Source organism: Pristis pectinata, chromosome 2 (genome assembly GCF_009764475.1).
Source record: "Pristis pectinata isolate sPriPec2 chromosome 2, sPriPec2.1.pri, whole genome shotgun sequence".
Lineage (NCBI taxonomy): Eukaryota > Metazoa > Chordata > Chondrichthyes > Rhinopristiformes > Pristidae > Pristis > Pristis pectinata.
Window position 1 is genome coordinate 27,282,715 of NC_067406.1, and position 12,309 is coordinate 27,295,023.

The following is a 12,309-nucleotide window of genomic DNA, read 5'->3' on the forward strand; positions in this document are numbered from 1 at the left end:
TTTTTTGTTTTAATGTCTTTGATTAATTTATAAAACAATAATTTGTAATTTATTTTATAATTATTTGAAACAATCTTAATGTTTTTAAATGTCTCTGAATATCAGAGGTATTTTAAAAAAACTGTTGCAAAGCCTGGCAGGTAGGGAACGGAGGCAAGGCTTCATCCCCAGCCACAGAATATCAGGGAGCCATAGGAATGGGCCTTAATGGAACCCCACCTCAAGACTACTGTCTAGTGAGGCTTTCTGCATCTTGCCCCCCACCTCGCAAATAAGGGGAATCATTTTGCTCGATCTGCTGTATCCATCCAGAGCATGGAGAGTCCAGGTGACAGGCCAGATCCAGCTCAACCCTCCCCATTCCACATAACTTGAACTTTATTACTGGAATCTGACCAATCAATGTTTACTGTTCATTCCTGGTTTAGTTGAGACCATTAAGTGTTAATTGTTCTGTTACTGGAGTTTCATGTTGGCTGGACCGGGTCGACAAACCAGGTTTCCTTTATAGATTTGCACAACATAGAACCAGGCCACTCAGACCAGTGACATTGTGCTGATCATCAAACACCCATTTACACTAATCCCATTTTTTATTATCCCCTTATTCTAATCAACTCCCCTCAGATTCTGTCACCCACCCACACGTTAAAGGTCATTTGGAATGGTCATTTAACTTACCAACCTGCACATCCTTGTGATGTTGGACAAAACCTGAGCACCTCGGGGGGAGGGGGAGAACATGCAAACTCTGTACAGACAGTACCAGAGGTTAGGATTGAATATGGGTTGCATATTCAATCCCAAGGCAGCAACTGCGACACTGAGCTGCCCCATGTTCTTCCTGGCAAGCCATCCGGGGTTTCGTAACTATCTGACAGATTTTTGATCAAGTTCATTCCTCAAAATGACAAGGTTTATTGTACAAAGTTCCACAACCTGCTATGGAGAGAGTTCTTGCATTAGGAGAAACTGCTGCCTCTTCAGGGTACTATCTTCTTTGCATTAAGATCGCATTGAGACATTGACATCTGACAAAGAAGCCTAAAAATGGAGTCCCCAACTCCACTTCTCCACCTCCCCTTGCTGTCAGCGGGATGAAAATTGGCAAAAGGGGCAGTTTTGTGAAGAGACAGCAGGCAACAATCTGCCAGCCTGTCAGATTAATTAAGAACAGAAAGTGTTGGAAATACTCAGAGGGTCAAACAGCAACTGTGAGGGAAGGAATAGAGTTAATGTTTCTGACTGGTGATTTTCCCTCAGAATTGCTCTTTTCCTATCTTCACAGATGCTGTCTGACCTGTGAATAATTCCAGCATTTTCGCTTTTTATTTCATATCTCTAGCATGTAATGTGTTATGCTTTTACGTGTTTATGGGCTAGCATCAGAAAATGACCATCAAATCTGTCGTATAACAATTGGTTAGAATGATCTTCATGAGAAGAAGTCTGTTCTCATTTGACGTCTGGCCATGCTTGAAAAACATGTGTCTTTATGGTATGGTTCTTTTCGTTGAGGGTCGTATACTTATCTGACTTCACCTAATCACCATTTAAAAAAAAATTTTTACTCATCCAGTTACACAGTATAATCACAATTATTATCAGAGTTAAAAATTTTGGCACAGATTAGATCTGGAGAGGCTGCTGATATTGCATGATTCATCCACAATTTGCTTGATGTGGCTGTGTTTGACTTATTCTACAGTAAACGCCAATGGACCTAAATTACTCATTTGGCCTTAGGGTTAAGATGAAACAAAGAGACCTTAAACATCATGCGAGAGAAACGTATGGTGAAGGTCAGCTGTGGGTCGACCTGCAACATGTGGCACAATTCCATTGTAAATCAAAGTTTCCACAGGTTTGGTGCCTTTCTCAGTTGGAAGTATATTTGGCCCTCCTACACACTCTGTAATGAGGGTATCTTTGGGAAAAACCTGCAGCTTTACCTGAAGTCTTTTCTAAAATGGGGAGAAGTTTAATATAATTTCTTGTCTAGTTCTGTCAGAGCTTTGAATGTGCTTTTCAGATCTGATTCATTTGTTGGTTCTTGGTCAGTCATGAAATGGGGAAGTTGGCATTCCCTGCTTTATTGAGGCAACCCAACTATATGCAGCTTTGTTGCCGAGAACCAATAGTTTGGTGGAAAGTGGAAGGAGTGCAGTTAATAATTTGCAGGATGAGAAAATATTTTAGTTTTAGTTTATCTCTTGAAATGAATGCAGGACAAAAAATAATTCTGAGCTCAAATTGGTTCTAAGGTTCCTTCTAATTGAGTGCAATGGGTATTCCTGCAACATTGGTTTCATAGGGTTGGCTGTATAACTTTAGACTGATTTTTCTATTTTGAGTCTGTTTGTTCATGAATTACATAGAGTACAGAGCAACAGCTACAGGCCTTTTGGTCCAATCGTTTAAGCTGAATCTAATGCTCCACTCTAGCCTCTGACTTTATCTAAATCTTTCAACAGGACTCTCCTTCATATCTAGATTTCCCTTCATATCTAGATTTCCCTTCATATCTAGATTTCCCTTCATATCTAGATTTCCCTTTATATCTAGATTTTAATCATGCCCTGAAATATTTCCACCACTCTCAAACTAAAGAGATTTTTTTCTGAATTCCCTGTTTGAATTTGTGATGACTGTTTTCTCCAGTAATCCCTTACCTTTGTTCTTTCCCACAAGTTAGAACACTTTTGAGGTCACCCTTCAGCAGCTGTGCTGAACCTTTGACTCAGCTAAATGATTCCTTCCTGATGGCAGCTGGGTGCTGTCTTTGTAAATCACTTTTGCATCTCTTCCAGCACCAATTGCTCCTCTTTATAATATGACAACCAGAATTGTATCTAGTATTTCGAGAATGAACTCAGAAGTAGGCTTGGTCGACCCACAGCAGGCACCATCAGGCACTGGAAAGATGCCACCTTAACTGCCTCTGCCAAATCCGCCAAGTTGGAAGGATAAATGAATCAATGTCGCCACTGGCTGTAATCAATAAAGCGAGATCTCATCTCCTCTGCCCACCTGTTACCCCTATTACCCTTGCATCTCACACTTTGGTACTTACCAATGAGTTGGGTGGGAAGTTGCTGTGTACAAACATCGTACACACATAATGCTCTTGCTCTTGCACTCACACTCACACACACACACACACACCCCTAGATGTGGGTGGTGATAGCTCACAAAATAATACAACCAGTTTTTGGATCATTGCAAGACCTTTCTTGAGATCTCAAGACACACTCTCAGTTTGTGTGGAGGAGGCTTGCAATCCTGCTCAATGCTTATACCTATTTCTGGCCAAATGCAAATTTATCCCATGGATCAAACTCAGCTGTTGATGGGTTGAGAGGGTAGGTTGAGAGTGTATGTCGGGCCTGCGAACAAATGCGATATTATCAGTGGCTAAAATCCTGCAAAAAAAAATAGATTGCAGCTGATTTCCAGACAGCCGATTGCAATCAATAATCAATCAACTGTCCAGTGACAGGGCTTGTAGATCAAAGTCCTTAGTACCTATGAAGCAGACAATGCTTTCACAGCAGGTTTCCCAGCACTGAATGAAAGAGGGGGTTTTAATTACATTGATAGCATCTCTGTTCAATTTAGTCATTGGTAAGATGGGTCATACCTATTTGAAAAATAAAGTCAAGACAATGGGCATTTACCTCTGAATTTTTTGTAAAGATTTGTTTCATTGGTGAAAATTGCACCATTAATATCAGAGTTGTTTGTATCTGGAAATGAACTGGAATATGATTTCCAAATGATTCGAAGAGAATGGGGATTCTGCTGATGCACAAACCAAAAAGTTCCAATACAATGTTATTATTAGAAACTCCTAGATGAGGTAATTGGTTTATTATTGTCATATGTACCAAGATACAGTGAAAAGCTTTTGCTTGCATGCCATCCAGATGGATCATTCCATACACAAGTACATCGAGGTAGTACAAAAAGAAAAAAAAACAGAATTCAGCATTACAGTTACAGAGAAAGTGTAGTGCAGGTAGTCAAATAAAGTGAAAGGACCATGATGAGGTAGATTGTGAGATCAGGATTTTTTTTACCATACAAGAGGTCTGTTCAAGTGTCTTATAATGGCAGGGTAGAAGCTGTCCTTGAACCTGGTGGTGTGCGTTCTCAAGCTTTTGTATCCTCTGCCAAATGGGAGGGGGTAGAAAAGAGAATGACCAGGGTGGGAGGGATCTTTGATTAAATTGGCTGCTTTCCTGAGGCAGCAGGAAGTGTAGACAGAATCCATGGAGGGGAGGCTGGTTTTCATGAAAGACTGGGCTGTGTTCACAACTTACTGCAATTTCTTGTGGTCTTGGGCAGAGCAGTTGCCACACCAAGCTGTGATGCATCTAGATAAGATGCTTTCTACACTGCATCTGTTTTTTAAAAAAAATTGTGAGGGTCGTTGGTGCTGAATCTCCTTAGCTGTGGCTGATTTTAGAGTAAAACTTTCTCTTATGTTCTCCAGTAGCATTACTCGTCCCAAACTGAGATTTACATCCTCTAAGTGCTGAGAATTTCTGATCAGAGAAATGAGAACTCTGTGGCCCCTGTGATCTTTGAACTTTGTGGCAGCTGGTGCTGGGTTGGAGAGAATACTGCCCACTGGCAACAGCATTGAGGTTGCTTAAACTCAATGCTGGTATCAGAGGAATGGAAAATGCTGCATTGTGGGTGTAGGTGTGTGGCTGTGCGAGGAGGTATAAATGTATGAGAATATGTGTGTGGGTATGTGCAGATGTGCATGTATTTTTGCATGTGTGTGGTTTTGTGTGTCTGTGCTTGGGTGTGGTTGGGCACGTGCATCTGTGGGTGGGTATGAGCATGGGTGGGTGTACCTAAGGGTGTGTATTTTAGTTGGTCTCTGGATGGATGTATCTGGGCACATGCATCTGAATAGGTAGGTGTATGGGTGAGTGTGTGAATCTGTGGGTATGTGTTTGTGTCTTTCAGTAGTTGGATGAGATTATGTGTGGATGGGTGGGTGTTGAATCTGTGAGTGTGCATTTGTGTCTATATGCATCTGGGTGTGGTAGTATGTGTGGGTGTGCTTAAATGTTTTCATTATGTGAGGTCAGGAGTTGACATAGATGTGACATCCTCGGGGCTAAGGTGCTTGCTGACATTGTCCAGGCTTACTCATGAATAGTGACCACAGTGACAACACCAGTTTACAGTTTTGTAACAATTTTAACAGCAAAATTTCTTAAGACCACCAGGTAGTAGAGAGGAAAATGCACCCAAGGGACTGCACTAAGCTTGAATCGGCACCTTCAGGTCATGAGAGGTGGAAGCTTGAGGAAAATTGATTTCTGTCATGCTGTAAGGTCATACCAATGCCTGAAGCAGGTTGTGAGTCATTAAATTTTTACTTGTTTTGAAAGGATGATTTCAGAACATGTCATGCCCTTTTTCTAACAAGCTCCAGTATTTCCATTGCTATGTATTATTATCAGAAATTTAATTAAAAATCTTGCTTGAATTTAAAAAGGGAATTTCCCAAAGCCTTTTGCAAAGGTGAGAATGAATTGGGATTAACTAAATCACCTTATTTTATTATTTTTCTTTTCATTTTGATTTAAAAAAAACAAGTGATCCTTTTTCAGATTTTAATTTTTATCCCTTCTCCATCCTCTGCATCAGTTGTAGAATGCGAGCAAGCAGCTCCTGGCTTCCTTCTCACATTATCCAGCAACCAGGAGGCACTCTGAGCTGCTGCAGGGGTGAGTAATTTGTGTGCCAATGTAACTCATCCCACAATTTACTCTCTAGCATTGGTGACCATTTTACCAATTCACCTCCTGGTGAGGGCATTTAAAATGAAGTCACTCATCTTTATTTTACTTATTTTGTTCTGGGCATCACTGACAAGGGCTATGATTTATTGTCCATTTCTAAATGGCCCTGAACAGAATGACTGCTGAGGCCATTTTAGAATCAGCCACATTTCTGAGGGAGTGAGACCAGGTGCGGACAGCAAATTTCCTCCCCTGCAGAGCATTCGAGAACCAGGTGGAGTTTAACGACAGTCCTATGATTTTGTGGCCATCATTTCCAATGATGAGCAGTTTTCTTTTATAAAATTCAAAATTATGAACTGAATTTAAATTGCTCAGATACCATGGTGGGATTTGAACTCTGGATACCACCCCCACCATAGTAATGTTAGAGGTTACTGTCAACATCATGGCCATGATTTAATCAGGAAATGTTGTTCGGATTAGCAATTGTGACCAAGGGAATCATCCTAGTTAAAAAAATTCTGACATGAAAATTCCCCCCATTTCCTCCATTTATGATGAAATGGCAGACCTTTTTGTAACATATATTCATTTATGATATTGCTGCAAACGCCAAAGGAATCTTCCCTTTTGTAAAATATAAGGTAAATTATGGATCAGTGTAAAGCCAGATTTAGATTATGAAGACCTGTATGCTATAGTGTAAAGGGATAATTAAAGTAATTAAGCAGTTCAGAAATCTTGGGAAAACTGAGTTTGAAATAAAACAAAATGTAGGTTTGATCTCAAAGATGTGGTAAATTGGCTACTGTGCAAATTTACTGTGTAAATTCCTTAGTGGGAAAAAATAAAGAGGACTTGATAGGCATGAGAGAGAATAAATTGCAGAGGTAGAAGAAAATAAAGGAGATGAGGAATGGGACTGATGGGATCACTCTGCTGGAAGCTGCCATGGACTTGATGGGTTGAATGGCCTCCTCTGCATCGAAATGTATAAATACATAGCAACTTTATTTCAGTTGAATTAAACTGTTTACACAGTTATAAGAATTACATTTGAGAACTTCAGTTTTGAGCTTCATTGTCCTATAGTTTGAGGACACTATTAATATCATTAGTGGTGCAGTGTTTAACTTAAGTCTCCTCCAACAGTAGTGACATATTAACTGTGTATGTAACTCTGGCTCCCTCATACTGTCAGGCAGATTATATCCTCTATTCAATATTTGATTTTTTTTGTTTAAAAAAAAATTCAGAATACAGTATAAAACAGTATTGAATAGTAATGAATTAGTGTTTAATATAACAGTATTTCAGGATTGTTTTAAACACTTTTTGAGATGTTAATATAAAATATTCATTCAGACATCATATTATCAAGCAAATCTCATTCGTTATTTTTAATCTCAATTATTAACTTTTAAACATTTTCTTATCAAAGTTCATAATTATATTTCTGAAAAACATTTCTTCTGTTATGCTATAAATTACAAGGTAACTAGCTAGTAGAATCTCAGGTATAAAATCCTTGTTCTTTTGATTGTAAGAAATTAATATATGACATGCATTATACCTCGTTGTAGTCTGGGCTGGATCTCCTTGTATTGGGTCTGCTTTGTCAACAGCAGAGCCAGTGATTATAACCCTTTGTTTAAATGGCTAGTCAATAACTGCGTTCTTCCCATTTATTCTCCTCCAACCCCCAGAGCGACAAAGGTTTCAACACAAGGCTCTTCTGCTCTTGAATTGTTTCCTGTAATGCAGCAAGTTTCAGAATTAATCTATCCAATTTAAAGTCCTAGATGATTCACATTAGAGGTTACCAAATGCTGCAAAAAGTTGTTAAAAGCTCTAATTCATTCTCCAAAGTGTGTATGGACATTCATAAGGCAGTGGAACTGTTTATAACATCATTACAATCGGTGACTGAATTACAGCCTCGTAACTCCCTCCACACAGTGCTTGTTGCTGTGCACTATTAAAACCACTGATTTAATAGAGAGCATTGATAGGTTATCTTGCAAAACATATTGATGGTTGTAACAGAAGGAATGTGATTGGTGATGCAACAAAGCCATTGCATTTGTATTTGTTGCTCCCAATTCCTATAATTTAAGTAAGAGGATTGTCATTTAATTATTTTGTCTTCCACTTCCACTATTGGTATCATTCGATTTTTTCAGTTAAAAGCATAGGATGAAAATGGGTTGCTAATCCTCTGTCAAAGTACAGTTGCTAAGGCATTTTCCAAAAGAACCAAGGTTAAACCAGCAAATGTTCTTTATTTTGATAATTTAAAAGATATTTTTATAAAAACACTTCATTATGCTGGAAGCTGAGATTCTGATGCAGGTCCTCATAAATAAAGAGGAGGTATTCAATGCCTTAGTAGGATTAAAGGTGGATAAATCCCCAGGGCCAGGTGAGATTTATCCCAGGCTGTTATGGAAGAGATCACTGAGACTCTGGCTGAGATTTTTTACGTCATTGCTGGCTACAAATGAGGTACCAGATGACTGGAGGATGGCAAATGTGGCCTCCTATTTCAAGAAGGACAGCAGGGAAAAACCTGTAAAATTATAGACCTGTGAGCCTAACATCAGTAGGAGGGAAACTATTTGAAAAAATTCTGAGGGACAGGGTTAATGGAAAGGCAGGAACTAATCGGAGATGGGCAACATAGTTTTGTCAAGGGCAGATCTGGTCTGACCAATCTGATTGAATTTTGTGAAGAGGTAACAAAGTGTATTGATGAGCACAGTGCAATAGATGTGATTTACATGGACTTTACATGGACTTCAACAAGGTTCCATAGGAGGGACTCATCCAAAAGATTAGGGTTCATGAGATCCAGGGCAAGTTGGTAAATTGGATCCAAAATGTCAATAAGAGACAAAGAGTGATGGTAAAGAGTTGTTTTTGTGATTGGATGCCTGTGACTAGTGCTGTTTCACAGGGATCGGTGTGGGACCCTTGCTGTTTGTAATATATGTGAATGATTTGAATGTGGATGTGGGAGGCATGATTAGTAAATTCACAGATGGCACAAAGACTGGTGGAGTTGTTGACAGTGTGGAGGGTAGTCTTGGACTACAGGGTAATATCGATGTGTTGCTGAAATGGGCTGAGAAATGGTTCAATCCTGATAAATGTAAGGTGGTGCTTTTTGGGAGTACTAATGAGGCTAGAATACACATTATGAATGGTAAGGTTCTAGGGAGTATTGAAGAATAGAGAGACTTTGGTGTGCAAGTTCAAAGATTCTTGGAGGTGGCAACGCAGGTAGATAATGCAGTTAAGAAGGCATGTAGAATACTGGTATTTCACTAGTTGGGCCATTGAATACGAGAACTAGGAGGTAACACTCCAACTTTATAATACATTGGTCAGATCTCAGCTGAGCTGGAGTATTGCATGCAGTTCTGGTCACCACACTGTAGGAAGGATGTGATAGCCCTGGAGAAAGTGCAAAGGAGATTCACCAGGATGTTGCGTGGGATGCAGTGTTTTAGTTATGAGAAGAGGTTTGAGAGACTAGGTCTGTTTTGCCTGGAGCAGAGGAGGTTAAGAGGGGATATGACCGAGGTATATACAATTATGAGGGGTGTATATATAGGGTAGACTGAAGTGAGAGGACATAGATTTAGGGGAAGGGGTAAGAGACTTAGAGGGGATCTGGGGTGACCTTTTCCACCCAGAAAGTGGTGAGTACCTGGAATGCACTGCTGGAGAGAATGGTGGAAGCAGAGTCACTAGCAGCATTTATGAAGGGTCTAGATGAGCACTTGAATCCCCTAAGGATAGAAGGCTATGGACCAAATTCTAGAAGATGGGATTAATAGGGATGGGTTCCCACTGGGTCAGCATGAATGTGGTGGGCAAAATGATCTGTTTCCATGCTGAATGACTTTATGACACAGAATACATAGCACAGAAGTAAGACCATTTAGCCCAAAGTCTGTGTCAGTGTTATGCTCCACTTGAGTCTCCTTCCTTCTTTCCTCATCCAATTTAATCAGCATAATCCTCTATTCCCTTCTCTCTCATTGGCTTGTCCAGCATCCCCTTAAACATATCCATCTTATTTGCTTCAACCAGTCCGTGTGGTGAATACCACATTTTCACCATTGCATTTTATCAAAACCTTTCAATAAACTTAAAGGCTTCTATTATTTCACACCAGCCTTTATTTTTCTTAGCACAAAAAAAAGATCTGGTCTGTTCATCCTTTTGCAATATCTGTCCCCTTGCATTTCTGGTATCATCCACGTAAATCTTTTATATGCCCTCTCGGGTACCTCTCTATTTTCATTTGAATATGGCAACTAAAATTGTATACAGCACTCCAAGTATGGTCTTGACAAAGTTTGATACAACTTCAGCATAACTTTTCTACTTCTCCATTCTGTACCTGTAGAAATAAACCCGAAAGCGTAGTTTGCATTCTTTTTAATGGTCTTGTTAACTTGTGGTGCAACTTTTATTGACTGGTGTGTTGTCCTCTAAGATCCCATTGTTCCTTTACTTTACCTAGACTTGCACTTTCCAAATAACATGTAACCTTTTCATTCTTCCTACCAAAATGTGCTACCCTGCAGTTATTTCTGTTGACCATCATCACCAGTTACTTGCTAATCATGCTGTTTATTAATGCCTTCCTGAACTTGTTGTTGCCCTCTTCTGTATTGACTTTCCTCTCCAATGTGGTGTCATTCACAAATTTAGAAATTATGTTTTTAATTCCAAAGTTTAAATCATTGATGTAAATTAAGAACAACAGAGATCCTAAAACTGATCCAGATGGAAAAAGCAATGCTTCTTCCATCTTCTTCCGTTGTGAATAGCTCTCCTGTAATCCTAAAGCCAGCAATTCATTCTTCTACTTGTCCCCTGATTCCCTGTTCTCTGACTTATTCATTAGTCTATTATGGGCACCTTACCAAAGGCCTTCTGAACATCTAGATAAATTTGAAAAGCTTAGGGCCTATGGAATAGATAGTTGATTGTTTAGATAGAATGCAAATTGGTCTGGCAATGAGAGATAGAGGATTGCAATAAACAGAATGTTTCAGGAAAAAAAATAATCAGCTTTGCTTCATAGGCATCTCTACAGGGATGTCTTCTTCAATTTGTGAATAAAATAGTATAATGTATTTGCAAATAGATCTAAAAGAACCTACTGGCATCCAGGTGAGAGCATGGTAGTGGGATTGCCTTTGTATCTCTCAATGAAAGGATTGGTATGGCCATGATAAGCCTCAACATCTGCTGTAAATATTTGAAATATCTTTTCTAGGTTGAACACCCAATTCTGTGCATTTCATGGCCCAGGGTTGATTCCTACCACACCAATAACCCGGCCTAATGTAGGCAAATAGAATTGGTGTAGATAGGCATCATTAATTGTCTGTAAGGAGTTTGTACGTTCTCCTCATGACTGCATGAGTTTCCGGTCCGGTTTCCTCCCACATTCCAAAGATGTACAGGTTAGGAAGTTGTGGGCGTGCTATGTTGGCACCGAAAGCGTGGTGACACTTGCGGGCTGCTCCTAGAACATTCCATGCAAAAGATGCATTTCACTGTGTGTTTCGATGTACATGTGACTAATAAAGATATCTAAAGGCATGGATGAGGTGGGCCAAATGACCCCATTTTTCTGCTGTATGATTCTATGATTCTATAATTTCTTTATCATTCATCTAGTACAGGAATCTGTCTCAAATGCTTTTCACATTAAGGAAGAAGGAATGATGGGCTCTAAACAGGATAGAAAACAAAGGTTCAGAAGACAACACCTTGGTTCTAGGTCATAATGTCCCATAAAATAAGTTCCCATCTCAACCCTGTAATCCTGGGGATGTTCTGCTCTGGGAAAGACCATTCAGCCCATCAATAGCTCATCTATCATTTTTGATTCACTCACAGATCATCCACCCGAAGAGCGATCTAAATATTGGACTGACTCAGTGAAACAGTGGATTTAGACTTTGTGTTTATGTTGCTGAGACAAAGGCTCAGCCCCTTCTGTATTTTGCTTCAATTTCCTGTAATGGTCCAAAGCAAAATATATTTGGAACATCAGAAATCAGTAGGTATGTCCCAACAGCACAAAGCTCTTAATACTGACACTTACACGATTTTCACCATTCCCATTCACAGAATTTTTCAGTTGGTTGCCTCTGCTATATCATGCAGAATTCAAACTTAGTGACTTTAGAGGAAGAACATTAGATAGCATCCCTCTATTAGTATTGCTGGTTGTGATATAGTATCCCAGGAATGGTTATAAATTAGGAACTGAAAGGGAGGGAAGAACTTAGGAAAATTGGAATATCCAGGGAGTTGGTACCGAGCATATCATTGGAGTTGCAGGCAGTCGATTCTACAGGCACTGATGGACTTCATCCTTGGTTCTCAAAAGAAATGCATAGTGAGGTAGCGATGTATTGGTTTTAATTTTTTCAAACTTCTTTAGAGTCATAGAAGGTTCCATTAGATTGCAGAACAGCAAATGTTAACACATTTATTCAAAAAGGGAAGG